This window comes from Candoia aspera, chromosome 13 (genome assembly GCF_035149785.1).
Source record: "Candoia aspera isolate rCanAsp1 chromosome 13, rCanAsp1.hap2, whole genome shotgun sequence".
Lineage (NCBI taxonomy): Eukaryota > Metazoa > Chordata > Lepidosauria > Squamata > Boidae > Candoia > Candoia aspera.
This window is the reverse complement of record NC_086165.1, coordinates 4,139,361-4,153,099: the sequence shown is the minus strand read 5'-3', so window position 1 is coordinate 4,153,099 and position 13,739 is coordinate 4,139,361. Positions and strand designations below refer to the sequence as shown.

Sequence of the window (13,739 nt, the reverse complement as noted above, 5' to 3'; positions counted from 1 at the left end):
CAGCTGTGGGCGATCAAGAAAATTGCTCCATGCCTGCCAATATCCTCAATTGCCCATTGCTTGTCTTGTTCTCGTTTCACCCAGAGTGTCATCAGTGGAAGGGAAGGAACAGCAGCTAAACTTCTGCTCTGAACTGCCTCTCTTGCCAACGATTGTGAGGAGAGCAATAGACAGTTTGCTAAACACTTAAGGAGACCGGCAGAGCTGCGCAAGGAAAATATTATTGTTCTACCTGTAACTCTTTCAGCACGAGAAGGGTGCGATCCAGTCAGTGGTCTGGGCTCTTTCAACCCCACCAATTCCAACAACAGAGACTGAAGCCTTGGCTTAGACTTCTTCCAGGAAAAAGCAGATTCAGAATTCATTTCATTCAGGCTGGATTTTCCTTAATGCACCTTATATTAAAGCATTCACCTGGCAACAGGAAATTGCATAGCCACAAGTGGGCAGGCGTGGGAGGAAGAGGTCATTTGATTCCTCTGCTGCACCCCGCACAACACTGCAAGCCTTTGGCTAAAGGGAAGAAGTCACAGCCGTCCACCAGAATGCAAACACAGCAGCTGTAATGGTCTGTGGGAATGACCTTGGGAGACAGGAGGAAGAGGCGCAGCCTAGACAATGGTCATGCAAAAGGTATCTCAGCCCACAGAAGGAAAAGGGGCATGGGAAGCATTTCAGAAGGGACCCTCCCTAGTTTTCTGGAAAGTAAAAGGGAAGGAGGGGAGAAATCTTGCAAGATGCTGTTACTGTAACCCTACAATAAAAGTAGTGTTAGTACTCATGGTTGGTGCTTCTTCTCTCAACTACCTCGAAGGGCTGACATCAGCCTCCAGCAGAAGGGACAGGATTGTTCATTGTTCTTTCCCTGATGTTCCCAGCTACCCATGAGGGTAACAATTTTTGGTGTGCTTAATGACAAGGAGAGAAAGACAGACATCATTCCTAGAACACTGTGCAGGTATGGTACCAGAGCTGGCCCTGTTGGGCACTTGCCGTGGCCCATAACATGGTGTAGAGAGCCATGGAGATGGCCCTGAAGGGAATATTCAGAAGCCGTTATAGATACAACCAGGGCAGAAGTGTCCTTAAGCCCTAGGAAAGGCGATAATCTTAAGAAGAGTCTCAGGCTGGCTCCTCCCTGACTCAATGGGGCATAAGGAGGAGGGAAGGTCAAACTCAAGCAGACTTGCAAGATTGATATCAGCCCTACGCAGGAGACCTGACTCCACCAGATGTCCACCGGAAACTGCCTCCACCAGAAGACCAGAGCTATACTTTATTGAGATAGGCTAGGAACAGCATCTCCATGGCTCTCTACAGATGGCCGGGGGATCACTGCCTAGCCCAGCTGTTTTGCCTCTCTTGTCTTCTCTGAAGATGAGATGAGCTACCATCCTTCACTCATGTTGCCCTCTTAATGCTGGGGTAACTTTACAGTTAGGAATTCAGGAGGTGCCAGCCCTACAAGGTCAGAAAACAGACCCTGAAGAGATTCCAGGAATGTTACTTTCTGGTAGTAGGGTATAACAACTGACTCTTGAAAGCCCTGCCGAGGTTTCTCTCTGCCTCCTACTAAACAATATCAAGTTATTTTGACTTTCCTTCTCATATTTCCTTCTATCTCTGGGCTGTGTAGTGACTTCTCCAAGTCCCTCCTTAACAGCTCACTTCTACCTTCCTCAAGGTCCGTTCTAAATTTCTTTACAGGAGGACAGGAAGAAGGACAAGTGTCTGCTCTTTGAGTGGAACTGAGAAGACCTAGGTTGAAGAAGTCCACCTTCTGCCACAGAAACTCCCAAGGTGATCTGGGGCCCGCTCCTTGCTCTCAGACCAACCTACCGTAGAGACCCGCAGTCTGAAAAAATAAGAGGAGGGAACATTACAAGTGCCACCTTGAGCTTCTGTACAAAAGGCTGGATAATCGATCGAACAAATGAATACGTGAATAAAAGTAAATAAGCTTGCTCCAGAATAGGACCTGAAGAAAACATTTCACCTAACGTTCTCCCTTCCTCCAGAAATATGGCCAGTCCCACCAGGAATGTACAGCACTTACCCAAAGTAGAGGTGGATGAAAAAGAACAACAGTTTCACCTTCAGCATGGGAAAAGCTGGAAAACAATGATCACAAAAGCTCCAGAGAAGGGAGAACAAATGGAGACTGCTTTTGACTTCACAGGCCCGTTTGGCTGGTGGTGAAAAGGGAAGCCTTGCGTTCTCCCCTAATGAGAGATGACTCCATTTTGTGAACACAACCCTTCCCATCAATCACCTTTGTGTCACCTCTGTCTGTCTCCCTGGTGCCGGGCCATAATAATATATGAGCAGCGCTCATTTACTCTCTGGCTTTCTTGCATGCTAAAGATATACGGCGCTATATGGAGGATTTATCCTGATGGGAGGCTTCCAACACAATGAGGCTAATTTATGTGACTGAGGCCTCTTCCCTTCGGTGGCCACCTTTCTCTCCCTCATTCTGAAATCAGTGGGTAATGGCTGCAGTGCTTTGAAACAGCAGCACCACCAAGCAAGCAATTCCAGAGACCATGCCTTAACAATGATCCATATTAAAGGTGTTTCCTTGGTCTGCCTGGAGCGCTTCCTGCCTACCCCCAAGGTCTGCATGGAATAAATACCCTGTGGAATTCATTCTTACAAGACATGATGATGGCTTTAGGTTGCCTCCAAAAAGGGACTGGATACATTCATGGAGGACAGGATTAGCAAGGCTATGAAGCCTGAGATTTAACATTACCATCGGCTGGGGGTCAGCATGCCCCCAAATACCAGGTTTAGGGGAACAATGGTGAAAGAGGGGTATGTCACCATCTCCTGCTTGCAAGCACCCCAGAGATGCTAACTTTAAGATTTGAGAGAGACAAATGAATATAGTAGATGTGTATATAATTCGGAGAAAACTGTAGAATAATCACTGGTGATAAATAGAAATAGCTAGCATGGAAAATAAAATCACAATATCACTAAAATCTGCAGGTAGAATATATTGATCTTAATATTGTAACTATAAGAACTATAATGGTATGGCATAAAATAGAATAGCATATACAGAATGACTGCAATTGCGTATCTTAATTTTTTTCCATCTATTATCTACCTTTAGTAAATATTCTATCAAGGTATGCGGATTAATTTTCTTACTCTAGTTTTTTTTTGCCATGACTTGTATAGCTTATGATCATTCAGCTTCATTTCCCAGCCCAAAACAACAACCTTGGTCTTTGATGCCATAATTTCAAGATCCATATTCCTTGTTGCATCATACAATCTCTCTAACATTTGTTGCAAATCATATGCATTTTCAGCCCCCAATGCAGCATTATCTGCATACCAAACTACATGCATATCCCCAACCCCAACAACTGCATTTCTAATGCCACTCCAAATGACATCAAGCCACTGTTGTTTCATTTGCAAATTGCACTTTATATTGTAGAGAACAAATATTGTATGGTTTCACTCTAAAGTATTTACCAGGACTGTTAATTCCTAGGAAATTTAATGGAATTTGAGAGGGGACGATTTTGCAACCTCCTAAGTCTTCATGGTTTACTGCAAGGCTCAAGGTCTCACTTTAAGCAGGGGTGTGAGCTGTGCATTTTGATTTCCTGCATGCAGTAATAGAAAAAAATAAAAATAAAAACAGTGTGGGTTGAGTATTTTAATTTCCTGCGTCCTAATATATTCTCTCTCAGCACAAGAGGAATTTCATACATGTGGGGGGCACAGAGAACCAATTTCGCTATCCTTCTGTGTTCGTGAGATGGTAAAGGTCTCTGAGCTTATCAGCCAAATTAGCTGCGCAAGGATCTAAAAACCAAGAGAGCGAGCAAGGGAGAGGGAAAAAAGTATGTTCCACTCCTGCAACTGAATGCTTCCAGTAAGAGTGGAAGAGTAGCCAGCTAAACAGTTACAGGAGGAATGACTCAAAAACAGGGGCTTCTCCCTTTAAACCCCAATCTTCGTTTCGCTAACAGTGGATGACAAGGTAAAGATCTGGCCACGCAGGCCACATATGGTGGCTCTGTGAATTTTCAGAGATATGGCAAGATATCCATCTGGAAACAGAAGGAACTTGGCTAATGGAGATAAAAGGTTACACTAAGCACACAACATTCATTCGTTCATTCGTTCGTTCGTTCGTTCGTTCATTCATTCATTCATTATCACCACCCATCTCCCCCGACAGGGGACTCTGGGCAGTTTACAATAAACATTGTAAGTGGGGGCAGGATGAAGAGAGAGAAAGAAAGGGAGATATTCAGGAAAGGCATTGAAAATCAAGCACAAGCGAATTTTCAAAGATTGCCATGCCTGTTCTCCAAGGTGTACTAGCGTAAAATGAAGTAACAACAGCAGCAGCAGTTACATTCATAAGACATAGGCAGGGTGCAATGAGACCATGGCTCCGACAGAGAGAAAACCCTGCCGTCCTTTGAGAGCCATCTCTGCAGACATGACTTCTTCGGCAGGTAACCGTCCAAGACTCCTTCTGAAAAGGGAAGGCCTCCAGGCCACCTGATAGCATTGCAAGTGAAGCAGGCAAAATTAAATGCACCTTGTAATTAAGACAGGGTGTTTGAAGGAAACACAATCTCTGTTCGGAGGGATTCGCTGGCACAACAGTAATTAACGTCTCATTAACATTCACCTAATTAAGCAGCTTATGAAAGTGGAGAGGCTTTGTTGTTACATCTCACGCGTTGCTCCTCTTCAGCTTCGGTGGATACAGCTGTGTTTAGGCATGAGGATTAACCCTTTTCTGCTGGGGGGTAAGGTACCCATCCATCACTTGGATCTCGAAGGTGGGCGATCGCTCTGCCAGGTAGGCGTCTTAGGGGGAACGTAGGCATGCCACTCAGACAAAGGGGTGTTTATTATTATTGTTTATTAAATTTAGCCACCACCCATCTCCCCCCAAAGGGGGGACTCTGGGTGGTTTACAACAAAGGTAAAAGCATTAAAATACCATAGATAAACATAAATACAATATAAAATCCAGATGACTTAAACAAGATACAAACGCTGCTCGGTGCTAACTCCTAAATTTTTTTTAGGACTCATTTATTTATTTATTTATTTCAAAATGCCAAGATTTGCAGCAGAGACCTAGTGACGGAGGTGAACTTAGCTCTTCCTACCTGCACCAGTTTTCTCTTCAACCCCTCCCCGTCTACTCTCGATGCAGCCTGGTGTCCAGCTGAGGGAAAACAGCTGGACGGAACTAGTCTCAGCAGGAAGGAAAGACTGAGGAGGAAAAATTAACAGATAAATTTGATGTATCATTTGAGGGAGACTAGAAGTTCTCTTTTTTTTCAGTCGTAAACTGTTCTTGGGGTTCAGTTTTTCTGGAAAATGCAGGTTTTGCACGTGGAGTTTTGAGTAGAGAAGGATGGACAGCGATCACTGTTTACTGAGGCCAGTCAGTACAGGGGTGAAGCCCCTTTTGCTAGATTGCACAGGCAGTCCTCATTGAATGACCACAATTGAGACCGGAATTTTGGTCGCTGAGCAAAGCGGTCATTAAGTAAATCCAACCCAATTTTATGACCTGCGAATCACCGCAGTTGTTAAATGAACCATGTGGTCGTTAAGCGAATCACACAGTTCCCCATTGATTTTGCTTGCCTGAAGCCAGCCAGGAAAGTTGAAAATGGCGATCACGTGACAAGATGTTGCAACGGTCATAAATGTGAACCAGTTACCAAGTGCCCAAATCGTGTTCACGTGACCATGGGGATGCTGCAATGGTCGTAAGTGTGAACACCGCTTGTAAGTTGTTTTTTTTAGCACTGCCGTAAGTCTCAACCATCACTAAATGAATGGTTGTTAAGTGAGGACTACCTGTACTAATTTGCACCCAATGAAATCCATGTTGTTGTTGCTGCTGTTGTTTTCCAGGGCTGTGCAGAGTATTTCAATAGGTGTTCACTGAAGAACATCAGCCTGAAAAAGCCCCCCTCACCAGCAACACTGAGGCAGGCATGTCTTCTTGACGGCATGGTACAGCTGCTTTGAGGGCCATTTCAGGCCACCTCCACATCTGTGGGCAAACACAAGCTCTTTACTGTCAGTTCCAGAGGAAGTGTCTGTCCATGTCCACACTTACACAGAGATCTGGAGAAGACTTCCAAGCAGTCCTGCAGAGTCTTCAAGAGGGCCTGGCTGCCCGAGGGGCATTTCACAAAGGCCCCCTTCTAAACCTTTGCCCTAATTCCTTTCACCTCCTTTGCTGGTATGGATTCTGGAACCCTACAATGGAGAAAGGTGATTAGAACTTCTTCGGTAGGCAGCTCCCAGTTTGTTCTCCTTGTATTTGTCCTCTTCACCGTCTCTTCCTGAGCGTCAGAACAGCAGGGGTACTTCTGCAAGCTAGACAGAGACTAGGCTGAGTATGTGCCATCAAGTCGGTGTCAATTCTCAGGGACCAAATAGATTTTCTCCAGGAAGATCTGTCCCCAACCTGGTCCTTCAGGTCTCCCAATGGTGTGCACCCATTGCCACCATAACTGAGTCCATCCACCTTGCTGCTGGTCACCTTCTTTTTCTCTGTTCTCCATTTCACAGGATCTTAACCTAGATTCTAAGGAAAACATACATACATTCTCTTTGACCCAATTTGCCTCATGGGGGATGGGTGGGAATCCTCTGCTTTTACATTTCTTTTTTAAAGCAAAAATGGGAAGCTGAGATGTACCCATTTCACCCATCAACCTCATAAAACCACCTGTAGGCAGAAACCTGATTCGGGGTCAGACCGGATTATCTAACAGAAAGGAGTTCCAAAGATCTAAAATCTTCTCTCTTCCATCTTTCCTTTTGGTGTGAGAGACCCTAAGCCACTGTTTCTCAACCAGGGCTGGCTGGGGGAATTCTGGGAGCTGAAGTCCACACATCTTAAAGTTGCCGAGGTTGAGAAACACCGGCCTGACCAATAATCCTGAGTGGGTCCAGCTGAAATGAATGGCTGCCATGTTTGTCAGAATATTGCATGCAAAGCTTTTTACACTTACCGACTGTTGGGTGTTGTATCAGCAAAGCCGTGGTACATACATCAGGCTCTGTTGGTGGGGGAAGTCACCATTGCCTCTTATTTATTTTTGTGTAAACAGAGGGGAGAAATGAGTTCCCACATTTATGGTTAATGCTCAGAACTGACGTATAACTCTGCAGTGCCATTCAGGGCAAAGGAAAAATTCATGAGACAGCCTTTCAGGAGAAATCAATAAAAATACACTGGAGTGTGATATACACATGCAATTTATTCCTGGCAAAGCTTGCTCTATGTCTGATAAGGTACTAGAGTCTAGGGAAGGGAGGAAAAATGGCTGAGTTTGTAATCAAGGGTGAATTTATCCAATGCATATCCCTTGGATCAATGAAGTAGATTAAGAAAAGCACTGAAAACAAATTCAACGTTTAGCCTTAGATAACTGTGTGGGGGGTGTATGCACGTGCAAAGTCCTTGAATCTGAAGGTACGAATTCTCTGACACTGACTGTGCACGCCCAAAAGTCTCTTATTACCTTCTCTGAGCAAGAGAAGAGTTGTCCAGAGGAAATGCCGTTTGATTCATGAATTACGATCTTGTCAAATGGTTATAATTCACCTGCTGCACCAGCATAGTGGGAAACCCCTCTCCAGCCGACGACTTCCTCCTTGCCTCCAACGGAAACACAAGCTAAAACCAAGTGGACCACAACTGTCCAACTTCATGTTCTTCTGCAGCTCCGAGATACTTCCACAGCTTCCATGGTGTCCAGCTGACTTCTCAATATCTTATTTATTATTAAATTTCTCTGCCACCCATCTCGTTTACGGCGACTCTAACACGTGAGCCCTGAGACCACTGCTATTCACCCACTCATCTTCCAACAGTTGATCCACCTCCATCAAGACTGAAATAATTTCTTTGCCCCATGGTGCCTGGGGCAGAGAGACTTTTAATACTGCTTGAACCTCTCTGCATTTCCTGTCTTCATGTTTTACAAATACACAGGAAGAGATCGACACATGGCTCCTTCACTGCACAAGACAGACCCCAACGGAATCAAACTCTAAATGCATCAAGGAAGCATTTCCTCCAGCACCAGCACCAGCACCAGCACCAGCACCAGCACCAGCACCAACACCACCCCTTCCTTGTACTGATTTTCTCAATGCACCAATGATTTAACGATCAGCTATTTTTATGAGCAGCTGTCATTAAACTGAAATGTTTTGCTGCTACAATTTTGGTTTCTCTTTGCTCTTTAGCAAAGTGGGCCAGCAAGGACGTGATGTAAAAATGATAATGGGGAAGATGAAGTGTAGATGGTTCTCGGAAGCTTAGCCAGAGATTCTCTCTCCGGGTGCTTCTGGCCTGTGAGTGGGGAGAACAGAGGTCCTTCCAGGTTGTGTCTTCAGTGACCTGTTTGCTAGGGTTCAGTTCCACTCCATTCAAATACTGAGAGGAAACCTCAGCAAGCAGAGAAATCTTCCCTCTGGGTAATCTTCCTATGCCAATGAGAAGCTCCAATGTACCAGCAGGTATGGAGCAGCCATTGTAAAGCCAACATTGGCCTCGACAGAATGAAGCCCCCTGGAACCATGACAGCCCCATGCACAACTTTGCTCTCCCATCATACAGTGAGAAATACGTTGAGGATGAGTCCCTGAACAAGGCTCCTCTGGGAAGGAACAGAAGGCTAGGCTCAAAAGCTACAATGCAAGAAAATTAAAGAAGGATCTGGCCATCCATCCCCAGCTGCACACTTAGTCCATGTGCTTATGGAGTGAAGCTATCAAGCTATGTCTCCCTCAAATCAAGCTGTGTCTCCTTCCCCACCACATCCCCTTCATATGCTCGCTGATTTGCATCCACATGCACTAGAGCTGAAACATATTTGCCTCCCTCCCTCCATCTAAAGTCTTTCTTTCCCAATACACTCCCTCTGCTGTGGATTACCAGGGACAGTTACGACAACCACATCAACAATTCCTTGGATCGCATACAGAGCCTGGAGTGCCTTCAGCTGATGCAGTGAAAGTCATCCTTCAACAGTGTGATGAGCCGACTGCTAGATAAACCCTTTCTCAGGCCCCCAACCCCCTTGCGAAATAAACACTCGTCTCCTCGTCCTGGTGACGTGGAGGGGGCAGCAAGAGAGGTGCTCCCCAGTGTGACAAGCAGCCCAAAAGCTTCCTGCAGCACTCCGTGTTTGCATTCTCCTTGAGCTCTGCAAAGCAGAGTGACCTACTTTCTCTATTGCTGAAGCCATTATAAGGCACCGCAGTGGTGGCAGCATCTGCATGGGGCTCCTTACAAATGTCTTTGGGCTGAGGTTTGGTTTCTGGTTCACCCCCCACCACACCCAGACACCCAGACCCAGACACAAGTCCCTCCCCCCTCCCAACTTCTGCCCGAGAAGGAAAACGAAAGATGCTGCAGGCTTGCAGCTGGGTGGAGAAGTGAGGATGCAGAATATCAAGGAACACAGAGCAGGATAGTAAGCATGTTGGAACAATCAATTATTTACCCCTTCCTCCCCTGCACATATACACCTCCCTTAATGGAGCAAGGGGGAAAACATTCAAAGCACATCTCTAGCAGGAGATGAATTTATCAGTCATCTTTCTCTGTGACTAATACTAGCTGGAATTCTGTGATAAAAGGTGGGCAGACAGAGAAAAATGGAGGCCTATTCAAGGTCCCACCGTCTTTGAGGGGAAAATAGCTGGCCAGGAGGATTCCCAAGCCCCTCTCCCTTTGCCTGTCTTGGACCATGATTTGGTACTGGATTATGATAGATGGGGATAGCTATCATGGATTGATGCGCCATGCCCTGGATATGGATTAAAGCCAGCAAAAAGAATGCACACTTTGATCAGCTAATGTGCAACCAACTTAAGATTCTCCACAGCAGTGGAGTCTCTATCCTGGACCTTAAATGCAGAAGGCAACAGCTGGGTAAAGAGAATCTATGAATTCAATCCCCAGGTTAGCAGGAACCAACTTAATTCATACTTCCAAAACTAGGCACATCTTTATTAGTCAACCAACTAAACAACAAGATAGACAAATAGAATGAGACATGCATTTGGTGGTGATTAAATTGGAAAGGACACATGAATATGACCATTTTCATAATAACGTCCTAAGATGTACATTATTAATGCACACTTTCCATTTCAGAAAAAAAATATCATGGGGGAAATTCTGGAGGTGTCCTCTATGAAGATTTTAAACCCTCCATTGCAGGTTGGAAGAGTAATGCTCAGAAAATGCTTTACGTCTTTCTTTCTGTTGCAGGTCTATGCATCTGGGAGTGAAAGGGGACAAGAATCAATCAAATCATAGCTTAACTTGAGCTGCATGCCAAAACGTTTCCATGTATCTACAGGACAGCATCTCTCCGCTGTGGCTGCTGTGGTTATTGTTGTTGCTGCTTTTTAATGCAACCAATTAAGTGCTGTGTGCGCCATTTGATTGCTCACAGCCCCGAGCCCTGAAGGGTCCTCTCGCTGTGATTGGTTTGAGCTGGAAATTACTCAGAGAGCACGTAGGACAATAGTCCTTTCCCTCAACTTCCAAATCAACCTTAATTACAAAAATGGCAGGACACCAGACACAGGTGAGCTCTCCCTCTGCTTTTGAAATGCTGGTTTGGAGACCATGCATGAAAATGAAATAACATGAGTGTGAAGGTTTTTCCAGCCTGGAAGAAATCCCAGGAGCTGTATGGATAAAGCAGAGCAACTGTTCACTAAGGGAAGGGATGCACGGTCAGGATCATATAAAGACAAATAGAATTTTAGAAGAGGATAAATCTTCAGAGGTCATTCAGCCCAGCCCCTTTGCTCAATGTAAAATCTATACTTCACAATGTAGCTGCAGGCACACATGATATCCCAACTTTTGCTGGAGTATCTCCTGCACATTAAATGAAAAATGCAGGGCTTCTTTGTTTATTCACTAGATAGGTATCTTGCCTTCCTTCAGAAGCTCATAGCACCTCCTCACTCCCTTCTCTAATCTTTTCCTACATCAACAACCCAGTGAAGGAGGCAGAGAGATAGTAAGCATACAGTCACCCAGTGAGTTTTGCCAGCAAGGATGGACTTGACCTGAAATTCCCCACACTCCTAATTCAACACCTTAATCACTGTAGCTAATGTCTGGAATGCTGTTCTTCAGCCTCGTGGTCTGCTCTGAACCCATTCCTTCACAAGATAGTCTTGAAAGCCACCGACGCTTTTGAACTGTGGTGTTGGAGAAGACTCCAGAACATATCATGGATAGCCATCAAACAAATGGATCATAGAACAAATTAATCCATTTGAGTCACAAACGATCAGATCCAAACAATCATATTTTGGAGACGTTATGCAAAGACCCAGCTCTCTTGAAAAGTCCATAATGGTGGGAAAGGTAGAAGGAAAAGAGCATGGCCAGCAGCAAGGTGGGTGGATTCAATTGTACAAGTAATGGATGCACTGTTTGAGGACCTAAAGAGCCAGCATGGAGATAGATCATCCTGGAGAAGGTCTATCTATGTGGTTGCTAAGAGTTGCTACCAACTGATGGCACATAGTCAGTCAAATCTTGTGCAAACCCAAAATTCAACCACCAAGTTAAGCACACTGCATTCAACGTGAAAGACCACTGAGAATTTTCTTGAAGTCTCCCGCTCTTCCACTTTGGATTTCTCTTCCACCACAGACAACTCTTCAAGCTGAACATAAAGTAGTGAAACAGAAGGAAGAGACATACACACTAATTGTTTAAAGAACATCCGTGGTGGAGAGTATCAATTTGTACTTTGTAACCCCGGGATGTTCGAGAGAGATAATTGCTGTACAGTTACTGAAGCAAAACAAAGCAATGACCAAACCTTGCAAGAGAATGTACAGAGGGCATCCTAACTTATTATAATTGGGTCTGTGACAAAGCAAGGAGGGTGGGGAGAGGAGAATGTAAGCGCTGAACATAAAGAGCAGTCAGAGCTGTGGGGAGGCTGGCAAAGGAATGGAGAGGGCAGGCAGAAGGCAGGTCGGTTGGCATCTTGCATCATAAATGGCAACTCTGCCCAGGTGGCAAGAAACTCAGGAAGAAGCATTTGTGAGCATTCAAAGACACTCTGCCTTAATAAATTCACTGATAATGAGGGTGAGAAATTCCCCTTGCAGTTTCCAAGATAGTGAATTGACCTCAAGACACCCTTCTGAAGTGTGTGTAGTTCTTGCTTCTTGATCTTGCCCAGCTGGTAGGAGGACAGGGAGGAGAATCCACCTCTTGCTACATCATCGGCCACAGATCCATCCTCTGGAGGCCTATCCTAACCCAAGGAGGAGGGGCAATATGGGCAGGTAAGAGACAGAAGTGCAAAGAAATCTCAAAGAAAGCACTAAACTGTGTTTCTCAACCTTGGCAACTTGAAGGTGTGTGGACTTCAACTCCCAGAATTCCCCAGCCAGCATGGTGGGGGAGTCCACACATCTTCAAGTTGCCAAGGTTGAGGAACAGTGCAGTAAACATTCCAAGTAATGCTGTGGCAGAAGAGAGAAGGCCCTTCGCCCAACAATGAAGAATCTGCTTTGTACTTCCTACCCTCCAAATCCTTGCTGCTCCAAGATGCTTTTTCAGATGGCAAAGCTCAGGAAGTGGATCCATGCAAATCTAGTCCACCTCTACAGGTGGACATGTGGACATATTACACCATTCCGTCAAGTACCATCTGCAAATTGTTTAAAAGTGCACATAAAACTCCAGCGTTGATTCGGATTTTGGATCCAGGCTTCCTCAGTCCACACATCATAGAATGCAATGTAAGTAACTTCCCCATTATGCATAACCTTTTCTCTGTGCATGTCCCATTATCACATGCTTTATTTAAACCCAATGAGCCCTAAATTTTCCCCCAGATACACTGATTTCATAGGAAGCTTTTCCAAACAAGTTTTTTTTTAAAAAATAAATAAACTTTGCTGGAAAAGAACAACGAACTGAAGCAGAGGGATTTCGTTAACCTCCCTAAAGAGGTTTTTCTTCTGCACAAAGAGACAGTACTAGATAGGCTAATGGTCTGTCCAAGATGATATGAAAATAAAAAAAGGGTAGAAAATTCATAACTCAAACAGTTTACCAAGGTGCACCTCATTATGACTTTAGCCTTCCAACCTTAGGCTAAATTCTTAAATTTACCGCCCAGAGTCCCTCTCTTGGGGGAGATGGGTGGTAATTAAATTTGAATAACAAATAAATAAAATAATAAATAAATCCCTCCCCCCATTCTCTGGCTTGACTACATATTCTCCCACTGCTTCCAAGCAACCTAATCCATTAGATCTCTAATGGAACTATACATTATTTTATGGAACCTTCGGACTCCAAGGTCTCAACCAGACCTCACAGAATCTGCTTTCCTTCCCCCCGCCCCTTTCTTTCATCTCTCAGAGTTGCCTGAGACTTGATAGGATTCTGTATTATATTTTGTCATTGTTGAACCATTCATTTATTTTACTGAATAAATCAGTTAGATTCACACTCTGCTCATTGAGTTCTTAATTCACCACCTCTAATTAAATTAGTAGCCACACTGGGAGAGAAGCTCAATTACTGGAAAGAGCAGTGTAAACTCACTAGAGTTGCTTCAGATTCCCGGGGAATACAACCATCGATTTAACACCCAGGGTGCCATCTGGAGAAAAAAAATGGCTGCGGTGTTTTGTATAGTTTCCTG

General features: G+C 44.6%; 1 long non-coding RNA gene across 1 annotated transcript in view; it reads right to left on the bottom strand.

Annotated features, from left to right (window-relative positions):
• Positions 1-13,739, bottom strand: part of LOC134504849 (uncharacterized) — a 130,653-nt gene that overhangs the window by 79,194 nt on the left and 37,720 nt on the right. The gene's annotated exons all lie outside the window — the stretch shown is intronic.